The 16,155-nt window shown below is 51.8% G+C and overlaps 1 protein-coding gene and 1 long non-coding RNA gene across 2 annotated transcripts in view; both read left to right on the top strand.

Moving 5' to 3' along the window:
- The window catches only part of LOC112646716 (c-Maf inducing protein), a 231,258-nt gene that overhangs the window by 1,316 nt on the left and 213,787 nt on the right, over window positions 1-16,155 (top strand). The window lies entirely within an intron of this gene.
- Window positions 9,275-10,964, top strand: LOC112646718 (uncharacterized). Its single transcript, XR_003127823.3, has 3 exons — window positions 9,275-9,543; window positions 9,662-9,760; window positions 10,262-10,964. It is a non-coding gene; the product is annotated as an uncharacterized LOC112646718 (long non-coding RNA).

Raw genomic sequence — 16,155 nt, 5'->3', positions numbered from 1 at the left:
GCGTGTGTAGACATTTCCCCGGGATCCATGTTCCCTTGGCAGTATGTCACAGGCCGTGACATACACTCCAAGGAATGGGGAGGGGGAAAAGTTAGCAGAAGAAGCCCTACTCATTGAAACCACTCCCCCCTACCGAAAGCATTGAAGCACACGAGGACTCTTATTCTGAATTTTGGGTCCGACGTGCTCAGAACACCTATTTTTTTTTTTTTTTTCTTTCCTGTGGGCAGGTTGGTGCAGTATCTGCAAAGACTTCTTCCTCAGGGAGGATCGCTGGTTGCCGCGAAGCGGTCTGTCCCGGGTTCAGGCTCATACATGTTCTTAAACCCGTCCGGAGCCACAGGCCTTGGCGTTTGGCTTTTCGTTTGATGGAGGGAGAACCTTAGAGAATTCACCAGCACGCAGTGTTTCAGGGAGGAAGCAGTGCCCTCAGTAGTTCCCTGCCTGGGATCAGGAGCCCCCAATTCTGGCTTCAGAATTTTCCCCTGCTTTGGGGAGAGGGGTGCGTTGTTGTTTTTCTGGCCACCACCACCCTTCTCCCCCCAACATGAAGGGGAGCTGGGAGAGGGAGGAAGTTGTTGAGAGGCACAGGGACCCTCCATGGGAGAAGCCCCGAGTGTGCGCTGCTGCTGTTGCTGCTGCTGGCTGTGGTCTGGGGGAAGCCAGCCTTGGAGCCCCCCCCCCGCCCCCAACTTACTCTGATTGCTCAAGAGGTATATAGGAGAGAGAGAGGAAGAGAACAGAGACTGAGGCTGGCCACTGGTTTCTTAAGCAGCGAGAGGCCCCGGCACCACCTTCACCCACTGAGGTGGGTGGCACCTTCATGGCTTGGGCCTCTCTGGAGAGGAGCTGTGATTTTCAGGACGGGGGACTGAGGGCCATCCGTGGAGCAGATTTGTCTCAGCAGAACCCTGTTCTGGTGTTGGAAATGTGGAAGGAGGAGCTATGAGCAAGTGTCCAGTGGGCTGGCAAATCTGCCTTCCTCTGCCTGTGGCCACCAACCCCTCTGAGCAGGGGGTGTCCTTGGATTTTGCGATAGTGGGCTCCCCCGGGGGCACAGGTGCTCTCTGTGCCAGCCCCTGTGAGTGTGGAGGGGGTTGCTGAGGGCAGTCCCGGCTGTGGCGGTGGCCTCCAGAGCAGAGGTGGGGTTGGAACTGCACCAGGGCCCTTGTCCCATCATGAGACACCTGGTTGGTGTCCAGGCTCTGGGGAAGCAAAGCAGCCCCTGAAGGGCTTCCCTGAGGCCTGGGCATTATGTAATCTGTCTGCATTTTATTTTTTTTTTTTTTTTTTTTTTTTTGTCTGCATTTTATACTGTGGCCCAAGCACACTGTTGAGAAATATTAGCCCAAATGAAACAAAGGTGAATTTGAGTGTAGTTCACTACAACAGAAGCCCTGGGCAGCCCAGTGGCTTTGCAGAGTCCCCTGGCCCAGCCTCAAGCTGCCGATAGATCCGGTATGTTCCTTATCAGGCCTTATCGTTCCATGAAATGTACATCATCCATGTATTAACCCGTCTGCACAGCCCAGCTCAGAACCATCTGGTAATTATCTAGTTAATTGTGTGGGCTTCGGGAACAAGGCTCAGAGTGATTGATCTGGATTCAAACCGATAAACAAACCAAATACACTCCTGCCCAAACCATCTTTGGAGTCTGTCTACACTGATCCAATTAACTGGATCGTTGTCAGAGATAAAGGCTTCCAGGACCACAGCTGCATCAGGCTAGGGTGCAAGCACATGGGGAGCTCCCAGCCCGCCCCGGTAGGCTGCTCCAGCTGGGTACACCCTCCCAGGTGGACCTCAGTTGATTCCCCGCTGGGGGGATGGGCTCCGTCTGGGGCCTTTGGGGGCTGGCCTCGTAGCCCCCTGGCCTGGCCGTAAACTTTGGCCTCTGTGGGGTCAGGTTGGAGCTTGCCCCTGTGCCAGTCTCCCGGGCCAGTTACTGATTAAATCCTTGCAGAGCCAGCAGAGTGCCTGACGCGGCCTGTGACAGCGCTGGGCCTGATGCACTCTGCTCGAGACTTTGGATCCCCAGTGCTCATAAACAAAGAAGGAAACACAAAGGCTACAGTGACCTGGCTGACACGTGAGGGGTGATGGGGAGGCGTCGGCCTCCTCCCCGGGGTACACACGACCACACCTGCAGGCCTGCCCAGACCACGGCCTAGACGTGGTGCCTCATTCCCCTTTTGCATCCAGACTTCTCATTCCCCCAGCCTCCTTGGGCTTTTCGTGGCTGCTGACTGTAGTGTGGGTTGTAGCCAAGGGCCAGGAGTTCTGCAGAAGCAGCCGAGTCCCCAAGACCAGAATCCATTTTGCTGTTCTCATGTGTGGGTTGAATTTGATCACCTGCTAGACATGTTTGTCCGCTGGAAGAGGGCTTTTGTCTGCGTGCTTTGTTTCTCTGCACCGAAGAAGCACAAATAAGCTGCCTACCTTTTCTTTCACCTTATTTTATTACATGCAGCACATGGCAGCTCAGAATGGTGGGTCCAGCCCGAAAAGTCGTTTATTCCTTGACCAAACAGGTCGGGGACTGGAGCTCAGGTGACAGTGGCCTTCTTTCTTTTCAAGCCTTAATTCCTCAGTGACTTGTTTTTAAATTTTCTCCATGCTGCAGCCCCGATTGCAATGTTTCTGGGCTTTTTATCATGGTGAGGAAAAGCGAAGTCGCCTCAGTCCTTGTCGGTCTCTAGAGTCGGATGTTCTCTCGGGGACAGCAACCTTCTGAACCTGGAGGATTTTGTTAACTAAGCACCTGCTGGGTGTTCAGTGCTGAATGGAGAGCCCATCCCCACAGTGTGGTTCCCGCCTGAGAATTAAAGTCTGTGTCCTCCAGGGTAGTCCCAGGTCCCACGGGGACATGTCTGCGTGTGCATGCGCACGCGTGTTCGGTTTTTTTTCCACTTTGTCACTTGCCCCACTCCTTTCTGTCCATCCTTCCCGCCTTTGGCTTATTTGATGTTTTCTGTGGCAGTGAGTAAACAGAAATAATTTTTTTTTTTTCTTGCAGTACCATTTGTCATAAGATTTTGGAGTCTATCAAGTTTGTTTCCCGGGTAACATGTCTGATTGGAGCAGTGGAGGGGTGGGGCCGGAGACAGAGAGGAGGAAAAAAAATCTAAATTCTCCGTAAACAGCAAACATGTTCTGCCTTTCTCAGGTTATAATAAATAAATGCATTTTAAGGAGGGAGTAAGTTTTGATGCTGCCATTTGCCTAGTACATGTGGAGGTGCTCTCTCTGGCCATGAGCAAAATCGTGCCAGTCCAGGTGGACGGTTTCATGGCGTGTGGCTGGGCTTTGCTGCCAAACTGGCGATGGAGACAGGCGTGTGCTACTGGCTTGGGCTCCTTGGCCTACAAGTGGTTTCTGGCTTGGCACTTCCTGCTCCTGCACCCGCCGACTCTCCTGGCAGTGGGAGAGGGCATTAGGGTAGCCTGGCGGTGTGTTGTCCTGAGACCCCAAGCTGTCTCACGGTTCCTTATGGCCAGCCTTGGGGAACCAGGGTGGCTTCTTCTCCAGGCCGGCCAGGCTTAGACCACGTGGATGGCACCCTCGTGGTGTTTTGGTGGAATAGACATTTGAGGTGGTTGAATTATGCCTTCGATTAAAGGATTAAATGAGATAAAGTGAGGCAATGTGATATGGTTTAGGGCGTCCCCACCAAGGGGCAGAACCAGCCTGGGCTTTGCTGTCACATGGAGCTGGGTCTTAATTCTGAGGTTGTGATTTCCTGGCTGTGTGACTTTTATTTAGCACGTTGCTTTCCCTTGGTGGGCCTTGCTTTCTTTCCATCTGGGGGATGGTGGAATCCTACCTCATTTGTAGAGTTTCTGTAAGTTTTGGAGATTATTCAGAGTCCTACCTAGTAGGACAGCCAGCATAGGGTAGGAATGTGAGCAGGGGCCAATATTCCAATTTGCGTTTTCTTAATTGCCCCAAGAGAGCTTCTTGAAATTCTGCACAAGTAGAAAGGACTGTTGCTATTTAAAAGTGGGCAGTCTCCAGAGAAAAGTCTCCTTCGATGAGCAGTGCGCTTGGGAAAGTTAGGGGTACTTAGCAGATCTGGTGTATTTGAAGGCATTGAGATTGTTGAAAGCAATTTAAGGAAGGCTCCTCAGGAACGCAGTCTAGTTTCTTTAAAAAAACAAAACAAAACACCCCACAAAGCTCTCTTTTTTTAATTGCAACAATAATGTGCGCATCAAATGCAGATGGTACAAGGCATATCAGGAAAAAACGAGTTTTCAGGCCCCCCTAGTCCCCTGGTTCGCCTCTTTGTAGGCTCACCCTGTTCCTCATTTCTTATGTATCCTTGCTGATCATTCTGGGCGTTTACATACCGTTGTAGGCTGTGATTGGTCACTGGACAGCATTTTTTGGAGATGATTACAGATCTGTGCATGCACAGCTGCCTGATTCTTTGTCACGGTTGTGTAGTGCTCTGTTGTTGAAGTGCGACATGATGCTGGTAGACCATCTTCTGTTGTTGGACATTGAGGATAGACCCAATTTTTTGCCGTTTGAAACAAGACACTTGCCATTTTTATTCAGTGGAGTTGTTCCCGTTTTGATTTTTTTGGATGTGTTTTGCTTCTTTGGTGGGTGTTCAAATATTTAGTCCCAGAAATCTTTGCAAGGAGGAGCTGACTTTCCCTCAGAGGGGGAAAGGGAGTGTTGCCTGGGGTCATTGCTGCCTACAGCCCTACTTCCATCTGGCTTCAAGTCACCAGCCACGAGCCACGGTGTAGAGACCTGGCCCCCGCCCCTCACCACAGGTGAGGGGGGTGCTCTGAGCAGTCACGCTGACCTATGGCTCGAGGACAAGAGTCTGTGTGGCCCAGGCTGGCTGTTTCCTGCTCCACCTGAGAGCATCGTGTCTATCCCTAGACTTCCTGCTTCCCCAGGATGGGAGCCAGGCTGCCCGCCCCATGGTAGAGAAAGGGAGGAAGTGAGAATGTCTCTTCCCCACTCCTGGCCCTGGTGACAAAGCACCCAGTGAGTTCAACGGGGCGCCGAGGGAGGCGGTGCACCATTTGAAAGGAAGCTTTGCTGACATCAGCAGAGCCATAACCGAAGGGTGATGAGGCCTGTGTGTGTGTGTGTATGTGTGTGTGTGTATGTGTGTGTGTGGTGTCCCTGTGTACTGAGGCAAAGGAGATCTCTGAGGAAACATTTCTGGTGCAGACATTGGTGCCTGTGTTCAGTGGCCAGTTATACCTGCCACGTGCAGGTGTGTCAGTGTTGGGCTGTGCAGGGTGGTAGCTGCAGGGGAGCAGCCAGACCCAGTGGAGTGGTCAGACAGATGAGCTGGAGTCCCCACCCTGCAGCTTCCTAGCTGGGAGGTGACCCGCCTAACAGTCTGTATTTACCTGAAAAATTCAGATTGTGGGGATTTCCTTTTAGCCTTGATGTCTGTGAGGTTAAGTGAGGTAAGTCATGATAGTTCATTCACACATTTATTCAACAAAGTGCTCTAGGCACTTTGAAGAAAACAAGACCCTGCCCTCTAGAACTGCCTGTTGGTGGGATGAATGAAGATAATAAACCACTAAACAAGGAGATACAAAATTTGGCTGGTGGTAACAGAGGTCCTAGGGGAAACAAAGCAGGCAGGTAGATTGGGTGTTCAGAGCCTGGGGACTGGCATCCTTGCTGCTTTGCACATGGCAGTCAGGGAAGTGGGTGAGAGCATCCCAGGCAGAGAGAGTGGCAAGTGCAAAGGCCCTGAGGCTGGATCATACTTAGAAATCACCTAGTAAAGTGGCTGGCATTTAGTAAATGCTGTGCAATTGTTATTACCCCTGTTTTCTAGGAGCTGTTATCATCTATTCAAAATATTTATGAACACCCAGAATCTAGTGTTAGGTGTTAGGCATACAGGGAGCTCCCCACCCCATGGAACTTTCATTTTAGTGCTTCTGGGGTGTGTGTGTGTGTGTGTGTGTGTGTGTGTGTTAGTTAGCCCAGCTCCCTCTCAAAAGCGAATAGCTTTGGAGCAGTGCTGTCAGAGACTCTTAAATTATAAAACAAAACTTAAAAGCCAGCTGCCTTTGTCCATTTTGAGTTACAAAGGTCCGAGGACCTAGAGCATGTGAATTATTGAATTTGCCTCTGGCATTTTGGTGGGGATCGGGGGAAGTGGTGAAGGGAAGTATGTTGCCCAGAGACCCTTACAAATGACTCAGCAGCAAGACCGGGATTCACACCCAGGACTCCTGCCTCCCAGCACCTTCCAGTGCCTTCTAGAACCTTCCTGTGCCTTCAGTCTTCCTTTTTCTTTGCTTTCCTGCTGTTTTCAAGCTCCTATCAGAAATGATATCAAGAAAGCATATAAGCAGATTAGGCTGAGTAAACTCCCTTTGGAGGGAAGCAGAAGAGCTGGATTCTCCAGTCCCTGGGCTGGTTGGGTCTAGCTCAGGTGGGGTCATCAGGAGAGGGAAGATAACACTGGAACTTATGGTTGTTTTCCAGGTGTCTTGAGCCAGTCCCAAGCTCTTAAAGGCCCGGAAAAGCTGCAGACAGGAGGTACAATCTGGAGAAACTCAGGCCCAGCCTGCCTGGCCCCTCTTTGGCTCACTGTCTGGGCCAGGTGGATGTGATCAGTGGCACATGCTAGCGTGAGGCTCCAAGGGCCAGTGGAGCCATCCGTGTGAATGGGGCTGGGCATCAGTCGGGGTAGGTTCACTCTCTGCTGTAACAACCAGCCCCCAAATCTGGGTGGCTTCACGCAGCATGGCTTATTTCTTGTTCTCATCAGTCTGGTGGGGGATTCTGGCCTACTCGGCACCTGGCTACTTCTTGTGGTGTCACTGGCTGCCCTCGGGGGCCTCACGGAATGGGTGATGGGGAGAGGGTGAGAGTCCCAGGCTGAGCTGTTGGTAGGTTTGGCCACTCTGCAGCTCACACCTCTGTCATATGACAGCCGTTGAGCTCAGGGAAGCTGGGTTCTGGAGAAAGGAGGCCGTGGAATGATGAGGACTCCCCCCAGAATTGCTGGGATGCCACAAAGGTCTGGAGGTCTTGCTTCTCTGGAAAGGAAATGCAAATGCCATGAGCTCTTCTTGTTCCTGGTTTGAGCTTAGTGGTGGGTCAGGAAGTTTGCAGTCTTCTCTCTGGTAGAGAATAAAATAGGCTAAGCAAATGTATTGCAAAGAATGGAGTAGTGCAGTCATGGTTACAGTAACATTTATTGACTGCCTACTGTGTGCAAAGAGTTGAGCGAAGAAGCAAAGGCAGGTGTGTGCCCCCAGCGTGGGTGTGCATGTCCGTGAATCTATGCACATCCAGCGGATATATATATAAAATTATTTCAGACTCTTGCAGAAACATCTTAGTTAAGAATCAGTGGGCTTATCAGTTTAGTGTTTGCTGGTGTTTGGCAGACATTCCTTTGTGAATTTGTCAAGTGAGTTCAGGGAACTGGTGTTGGGAAGTGAATGCCAAGTATTTGTAGAGTAAGCACCAGGCACTAAGTTTGTGAGTCGAGTACCAGACACTGTGTGTGCAGAGGGAGTCTCCCGGGTACTGCGTTTGCCAGTGAGTGCTCCCTGGTACTGTGCTTACAAAGTGAGTGCTCCCAGGGATGGCACTTACAGAGTCAGATCTCGTCTTCGGTCCCCAGGGCTCACTTACACTGGGGTACACTACAAACTTTGATGCACTAGAAGTCAGAGAGGTCTGTGTCTTGTCTTGCTATTTGGAGGGAGGAGGAAGTGCCGTCAAAAGGGCAGGTGTTTTCAGGAAGGACTTTGCAGGAGAGACACTTCTAGACAGACCCAGGATTGAGATGGGCAGAGATGGGGGTGGGGGCCAAGGCTGGGAACCGACAAGGGGAGAGGTAAGCAAGGAGGGCGAGGCCAGACCCCCTGGGGCACATTCTGGGTGGCCTGTGTCATTCTCCCTGAGCAGCGTGCACCACTGGAGAGTAGGAGACTGAAGTGGAGACGGGATCACTTTCCAGAGTGGGAGCCACAGGTCAGGGCGAGGTTGGTGCTGGATTCACCAGGGCATGGTCAGGCCAAGAGCGCCCTGGTCACATTGCAGAGAGACAGGAGACTGGCTGCCAGCTGGGAGTCTGGGATCGCCCCCAGTGGAAGCTTTGTGAGTGCAGGGATCTGAGTCACCCGGGCCAGGTGTCTGTCACAATAGTGACCATGGTGGCAAGAACTTTTGAGTGTTCCTTTTGCCAGGTGCTGTGCCAGGTGGTGACATCGGTGATCCCTGTGCAGCCCAATGACATACCGTTTCTCTGTCCAGTTTACAGATGGGGACATTGAGGCCTGGCTTCTCAGCAAATATTCTTTGGCTAGATGAGCAGATGAGCGAGTGAAGGAGCGAGGGAATGACTTTGCTCATAGTTGGTTGGTTCTTCTTTATTGGAAGGGGAGAGGGAAGAGCTGTGCTTAGACTTCCATCCTCCAACCCTGTGACCCTGTGTGTCTCTGGCTCTCTGCGTGACAGGCATATCACACTTACACTGCTCTCCCCTCCAGGACTGCCGAGGCAGACGAGATGGTGTGTGCAGTGGACCTATGTGGCACATGGTGTGCACAGCCAGCCTCAGGGGTGGACACAGGCCCAAGGGTTCCTGGCCTGCTGCCTTACCCGTGAGGCTGCCAGGCTCAGCTGGCCAGCCGGGAGCTCCTGATGGGCTTCCATCAGAGGCCTTTGATACTTTCTAAGCCCTGGACCTGAAACCTCCCCTGTCAGCTTTAGCTCCCAAGGCTACCCTTCTGGAACCTTCCCTCCAGCCCCAGCCTGGTCCTGGGGTTCTTAGGAAGGTAGCACTGTCAGGCTGAGGCCTGGGGCAGGAGTGGTGGTTTGCTTTGGATCTGCAGTGGGGTCTAGGGCTGGCGGGCTATGAGGTGGTGGGGCAGGGCTGCCCCTTTGGAAAGGGGAACAGTGACTTGGCTGACATCCATCTCTTGCTCTGGTTGATTCATGTGTCATGGCCCTGTGACCGAGGCTTGCTTTGGGAGTGGGGAAGCTGAAAGCACTTAAACTGTCCTTGTGTTCTGGTGGCTGCTAGGCTTGGGGACCCAAGCAGGGTCAGTCTGTGGTATCCGATGGATGCAGAGTCCCACATGCAGAGTCCCTTGGATGTATTTGTGCATTTATGCTCACATCAGCCTCCGGGGTTCCTGTTTATACATGGAAACTGAAGCTCTGAGAGTCTCAGGCTATACATCTGGAACCCAGACAACCTACATTCAGAGCTGAAGACCTTCCCCACGTGCTGCCATGCCTCCTGGGCAGGGTGAGCTTGTTTAATCTTCATGATGCCCCTGTGAGGTGTTGCTCCTGTTTCCCCTGTTTTACAGATGAGCATACTGAGGCCCAGGGAGATGATATCACTAGTTACACAGCTAGTAATAGTTGGAGCCGGGATTTGAACCCAGGCTGTCTGGCTCCAGAGTGTAAGTAACTGTGGGTATCCTGGGAGCAGGGCTGAAGAGCGACGGTGAGAAAGACCCAGAGCGGCCAGGCTGGGGTTCCACGCTGAGAGGAGGGCCTTGCAGTGGTGGAGTAGAGGTGTGTGTTTGGGGACAGCACAGTGTTTCTTCGCCCTGGAGGGGTGCAGCCATCTCCTGCAGGCCTGTCTGTGGGAGAGCCCAGGTGGACATTCTCACATGCCCCATCCCAATCTCAGGATGGTGGACTGAGCCCTGGGGAGTCTTACTTTCCTAGCCTGAGATGGCCTGGCCTTGAGGAGGTGTCCATCAGAGCTGGCTGTGATGACCTGACTACGGTGAGCGTGAAGTCCACTGGGAGTGCACGTCCTGCCCTGCCCTGCCTGCTATCCGGCTCCACTACCTGTACCTCGGAGCTCTGGCACAGCACCTCTTCTCTCTGCTTCGGTGGAGGCCAGCAGCCCCTGGAGTCTTCCCTGACCCCCCAGTGAGGGCTCCCTTTCCCAGCCTGATGCCCCTTGCCTCTTTGCCTATCAGCCTTCTCTACTGGCTGTTCATGTTTGCACTTGTAAAATGAAAACAATCACTCAGGGATGATGATCTTATAGAACAAAGAAGCAAAATTTCTCCCCATGATCCCAGCCTCCCAGAAGTCATGCATATGAACATTTGAGGGGGGGTTGGCCTCTGTGCTTTTCCTAGATGAGTATGTAAGGCACCCATGAGATCCTTTGCACAGCAAGCAGGGATTAGGTCTTGTTCGTAAAGACTAAGTCATTAGGACCATTATCTCCAAGTGTTTCAACTTTGTGCCTATTTTTTTTTTTTTTTTATGATAGGCACACAGTGAGAGAGAGAGAGGCAGAGACACAGGCAGAGGGAGAAGCAGGCTCCATGCACCGGGAGCCCGACGTGGGATTCGATCCCGGGTCTCCAGGATCGCGCCCTGGGCCAAAGGCAGGCGCCAAACCGCTGCGCCACCCAGGGATCCCAACTTTGTGCCTATTGATATCAGGGCCCAGATCATTCTTTGTGGAGCGGCCATCCTGGGCATTTCAGGATGTAGAGCATCTCAGGCCTCAAACCACTAGATGCTCCTCATAGTTGTAATGGCCAAACATTGCCCCGTGTCCCCTGGGGGCACCAGTCCTGGTTGAAACCCCAGTTAGCTCATTTAATATCCTACCCACCCTGAGGGGCTCTGTTTGACAGAGTAAGCCCTGGCTGTGCGCTGGCCCGTGGCAGAGCTGGGAGCTGGTCACCTGGATCCACCAGAACCCAGCACAGAGGGAGTAAGGAGAACTTTGTGGGGGCTGCAGGAGCCCAGATGCCTGTGTCTGGCCTGGCATGGGGCCAAGTAGCAGGGCTCTCCAGCAGGGACCCTGGAAGGAAATCCCGCTGGCCAGACCATTAGCAGGCTTCCCACCCCTTTGATCCCTAGATCGGCCCCCCTGCTGTGCCTGCCTTGATGACTCAGGACTTCAGAGATCTGGGTTGTTGAAAGGAGAATTGCATCATGCCAATAAAATAAAGAAAGAAAAATTAGCATTAGAAAGTTTTGGTGTGAGGAAAATGAAGCAGCCTGTCAGAAGTAAAGCGTTTTTTTTGGGGGGGGGGGTGGCGGGAATGTGGCGAGGAGAGAGAGAGGGCTGGTGGGGAGGCTACCTGGCTACAGCGCTCTTCTAAGAAGGCCTCCTTCTGCTTGACTGAAGCCCCACCCAGGGCCATGCATTGGGTCTGTCTGCCTTTTGGAGCTAGTTGAACCACACCACCAGAAAAGATATAAAAAAGATGCTCTTACACCAGGAGGTGTATGTGTGGGTCCTGCCAGCAGGTGCACTGCAGGAGTGAGGGGCTTAGGTTAGGGCTTAGGTTAGGTGTTGCTCTCTTCTAATGCCCTGGTGGTAAGCAGGGCCCCCTCTGGGCCAGGAGAGCCAAGCCCTGGCTGGATCTCAGCCCTCATCCAGCCCCGGCATGCCCTCGTCCACGTTCAGGGCAGCCTTGCTTGAAGGAATCTATGTTGAGGATTGGGGAGCAGCACACACCCTACCCCCCCTATGGAACCCGTGGTGGAGATGGAGACGCTAAAGACCCTGTCTCCCCAGGTCGGTCCCCAACAGGGCCCTCACTGTCATCAAGTAACGTAGTTGCAAGTGCTGGCCACTGTTGTTGGATTCAGACGCTTGATATTAGGGCCTGTGGCCAAGGGCATGGTCCAGTTCTGTTTCCACATCTATAAGAGGGGGATAATAGTAGCCACCTCCCAAGCTGACCTAAGGGTAAAGAAGATCATAGATGGGGAGCTTAGAAGAGTTTAGAAGAGTGCCGGCATAGTAAGTGCTCAGTGGATGCCTGTTCCATCGGCCCCCTCCGTTTTATCATGGCTGCTGCTTCCCCTGCATGTGTTCCTGCTCCCTGCTCAACTGTCAGCTTCCTGAAGGCAGCATCCTTTTAATCCAGTGACACCTGATGTCATGCAGGCCTTTGGCTGAATGCAATTGCTCTGTAGTGCATCAAAAGCCCCCAGCATCATAGATTGGGAAGGGACTAAAAGCATCTAAAGTTTTCTTAGAAACTCTGGCGCTGACTGGTGACCTTGGAGCTGTCCAGGAAAACCTCAGGGTTTGCCCCTGACCCTGTCCTGTGACCTCAGGCACCAGAGCGTGTAATGGACCTCGGCCCTGTCCTCAACACCAGCCACCATGTATGTCCCTGACTTGAGTAAGATAGAAACCCGCAGCTGGGAGGATTGAGGTATTATTGGTGGTTTTCACCTTAGCTTTCAGCAGCAGTGCTTGGGAAATAAGATTTTGATCTTGGAAAATATGATTTAAAAACAGAATTGAAAGTCACTTTTGTTTTCTCAACGATATTGCCCCTGACACTTGCACAGGGCCGACACAGTGGTGTTCGGCCCGAGTGTGCCCGTGGTAGACCACTCATGGCCCTTCCAGGAGGCACACCTCTGTGTGTGTCCCATCCCCACTCCTCCCACCCCCTCCCCCCACCCTAGCAGGCTTTTTGTCTCCTCCACCTCCTTAGATCTGCGATGAAAGAGTCACGAAACCCCCCTCCCTTTTTTTTTTTTTTTTTGTGGTAGCTCGTTGTGTCATTGTGACTCTATTTACACGGTCGGTGGTGCTAGGGGAGGGGCTTCTTCCTCAGAGCCCTGCTGTGCCCACATTTGAATGTGGAGTATTAAATGTGTACACACTGGCTTCATGGAGCTTGAGTCTGGTTGTTTTATCCCAATGTTCCCATCCCAGAGGAGGAGGAGATTGCTGTCCTTCCTGTTGGATGAGGGCTGGGAGCTCTGAGTCCCCATGGGCCTCCCTGGCGAGCCTTCTCAGACATGGGTCCTGGTCCCCTGGCGATCCCAAGATATTGCTCCATTCTTGGCTTTTCTCTACACCCAGGACCTGGCCATGTGGCCTGCCTTAGTGGCCTCCATGCCGTCTGGCTTCCAGGGGGGTTTGACCAGTGGGGACCCTGGAAGAGATGATAGTTGTCGGCCCCTTAATTTAAGATTGCTGTGGGCAGTCAGGGTCCCTCAGTCATAGCTCCTGTCCTGTCACCGCCACCCCCCCCCGGCCTAGTAATGGAAACACCTGTGGTAGAAATGGGGTGACCAGCTGTACTGGCCTGCCTGGGACTGTCCCAGGGAACCTCTCTCTGTCTGCACTCAAGCGCTGTGTCCTGGGAAACCCCGCAGTCCAAGCAGAATGGGACAGTTGGTCACCCTGGGGAGAGAAGCCATCTCTCGTGCTTTCCCTGTGTTCTGCCCACACCTTGGTATGTCGTCCTTTTGTTACAGTTTTTCCAAATTACACCATTTTGTGTCTGCCATCTGTTTCTTCCTGGGGCCCCGGCTGATACACCAGGAGCTTCAGGAGGATGGAGTAGTTTTCAGTGCTCTTCCCTTTTAGCGCTCACAGTAACCAAATGGGCCATACTCTAAACATGGGAAAATGAAATCAATCTCTTGGACGTGGACTCTTTTCTGAAAATACGCTGCCTTCACAGAATGGTGATGATCATCCCAGGGGCACAGGCACTGCGGGCTTGTTGCCGTGTTAAGAAGTTTGATGCGCCATTGTGTTTAATCATTGTGACAACTCTGTGAGGGCTCTCCAGGGTCAGGAAACTGAGGCTGAGTGAGGTGAAGGAGTTAGCTCGAGGCTGAGGCTGGGTGAGAGGTTAGGCCAGGGTACAAAGCCCAGTGGAGCAATCTTCGAGGTTGGTATGTTTACTGATTGATGAGGTGTTTTACGACCCAGGCCAAACCAGACAAAAGCCACTCTTGGGCCGCTGTTGGCTTGGATGGGGTGTCTTATTGGGTGTGCAGGCAGCAGATCTGATGTTTTCCACTTCCTCCCATGTGGCAGGGCTGTGTGCACAAAGCATGCAGAACGGGCTGGTCGGCCGTTTTGGCTTTGCTGAATTCAGCCATGGGCAGTGCTGGAAAATGTTAGTCTGTTCTTTCCTTTTCCATCCCCCGCTCCCTTTAAATTTTTATAATTAGAATCAGAGGCAGAGAGAACCTGCAGGCCATCTAGTTCTGGGATAGCAAATACATGACACACATGCTGCCGCTCCTAATTCCCTCACCCCTGGTAGACATTGCTAATCAATCCTGGCATGATCAATCCTTGCTAGTGAGCCTGGAGATGGCCACTACTAATCAATCGTTGGCCTGCAACCTGTCTCCCACTGTACCCATTCGGAACCCGAGACCCAAGGACATTAAATGACCCTCTGGGGAGCCCCAGGACTGTAGTGATGACCCTCTGTTGAGAGATGACTTTGGGTTAAAAGTCTGACATCAAAACAAGGTGTGGTGTAGGGGGAATGATCTGGGTTTTGCACAACAGTGCATGGATCTCAGTCTAAATCCCAGTTCTGCCTCTTTCTGGTTGTAACTGCGGGTAAGTCACGTGACTTCTTTGAGCCTGGTCTGTGAAACTGGAAATCGTAATCACTGCATCCCACGGTTGTGAGAAATAAGTGGCCTGGAGTATTTCTTCAGCATCTGGCAGATACTAATTGAGGACCTAGTGTGTGCTGGATGCCCCTGTAGGCGTGTCCTGTGGCAGTGCACTGCGTGGACAACGCTCCACCCTAGGGAGCTCCGCTGCCTCATAAAGATGAGGCCTGACTCAAGTAATGCTGGTTTTCTTCCTCTTTCCTTTCTGCAGGCCTATGAAATCGTACTGTTATTATTAATTTTTAACGACTCCTCTGTCACATCCACTTAAATTTTGGCCTGTTTGTGCTCTGCATGACTTGCTTTGGGAAGTGATTTATTCTTTCTTTCATTCCTGGTTTCGTTTCCATCCTCACAGTGGAGTGAAGAGTCAGTAGGTCTGTTTGTCAGTTACAGGCAATGGAAATGACAGGTCTACCCAACTGAATGAGTGTGCCAGGACACTGGGTCTTGGACTTTTCTGAACAAGTCACCCCTTTTGAAAATTTGATGAAAGCTACAGACCCTTCTGCTGATGAAATGATAAGATAACAGGCTCGTGGGACTTAGCATCCGTAATGTAGGCATTCTTGGGGAATCCTGCCTGGACTCCCAGGTCATAAACCAGTCCCAGGGGTCTGCGACACTTCACGAGCAGGAAATGGAACTTTGTACAGAAATAAACGTGTAAATGATAAAAAAAAAAGTTTCATTAAATATGAGAGATCAAGATTTTCATTCAGAGTTCTGTTGCTTTGGCTGCAGAAGTGGGTTTGTCCACACAGCATTTTCTGTGCTTGTAGAGCTGTGTTTAGTCTTCTTGGTTATGGTGAAGTATTTTTTTCTTTTATCCTAGTCTGGAGTTTCAAGGTTGGTACTTCTTGCCCCTAAAATGTTTGTTTTCAGATTTAGAACAGTTCTTCTCTCCTCGATAAGGCCGAGCGCATCACCGAAGCCGCGCTGTAGTCGGTGCAGGGTGACTCCGCCGGCATCGCAGATGTGGTGCAGCGCTCAGCTCCGCTCAGTACGCAGAGTGACCTTGGGCCGCCTCACCTCTCTGACCTGTAGAGCTAGGGGACAGAGTGGCCACTAACCCCTAGCAGTCAAGGATTAAAGACTAATCATAAAAAAATAGGCCCGGAGAGTGTCCAAGTAAGCCACGGTGGACTTTGTGTTTGATCACCTTGAACTTGACTCAGAAGCGTGGATCCTTTGTGCTGTGAAGGGCTGCTGTTTTTATTGAGTGAGTTATGCTGGCTACTGGCAAAGTGAGCTGAAGTGAGCTGAGTCCCTTTGTAAGGTACAGGATGCACGCGGTTCTAGGACAGCAAGGAGGCTGACCAGCATAGTTAAGAGAAACCAAGTGTCTTCCTTGGTGGGTAACATAGAAGAAGACCCCCAATAAATGAGTTCCCTCGCTGTTTTACTCTTTTTTTTTTTTTTGAAGATTTTAATTTATTTATTCATCACACACACACACAGAGGCAGAGACACAGGCAGAGGGAGAAGTAGGCCTCCCGCAAGGAGCCCGATATGGGACTCAAACTTGGATCCTGGGATCACACCCTGAGCAGAAGGCAGATGCTCAACCCCTGAGCCACCCAGGTGTCCCCGACTCTTTCAACAAGAGCCGGGCACCCATCTTTAGCCACATTCTGGAGTGAAACATGATTTAAGTGATTAGAGACAGAGAGAGGGTTCTGTGGGGCCATTTCAGATGTAGACCTGGAATTCTGCAGGGATGATTGCTTTGCCACTGGATTTTGCATT

This window comes from Canis lupus, chromosome 5 (assembly GCF_003254725.2).
Source record: "Canis lupus dingo isolate Sandy chromosome 5, ASM325472v2, whole genome shotgun sequence".
NCBI classification, from domain to species: Eukaryota; Metazoa; Chordata; class Mammalia; order Carnivora; family Canidae; genus Canis; species Canis lupus.
Note: the sequence above shows the minus strand (reverse complement) of the source record. Positions and strands in the feature narration are given on the sequence as shown.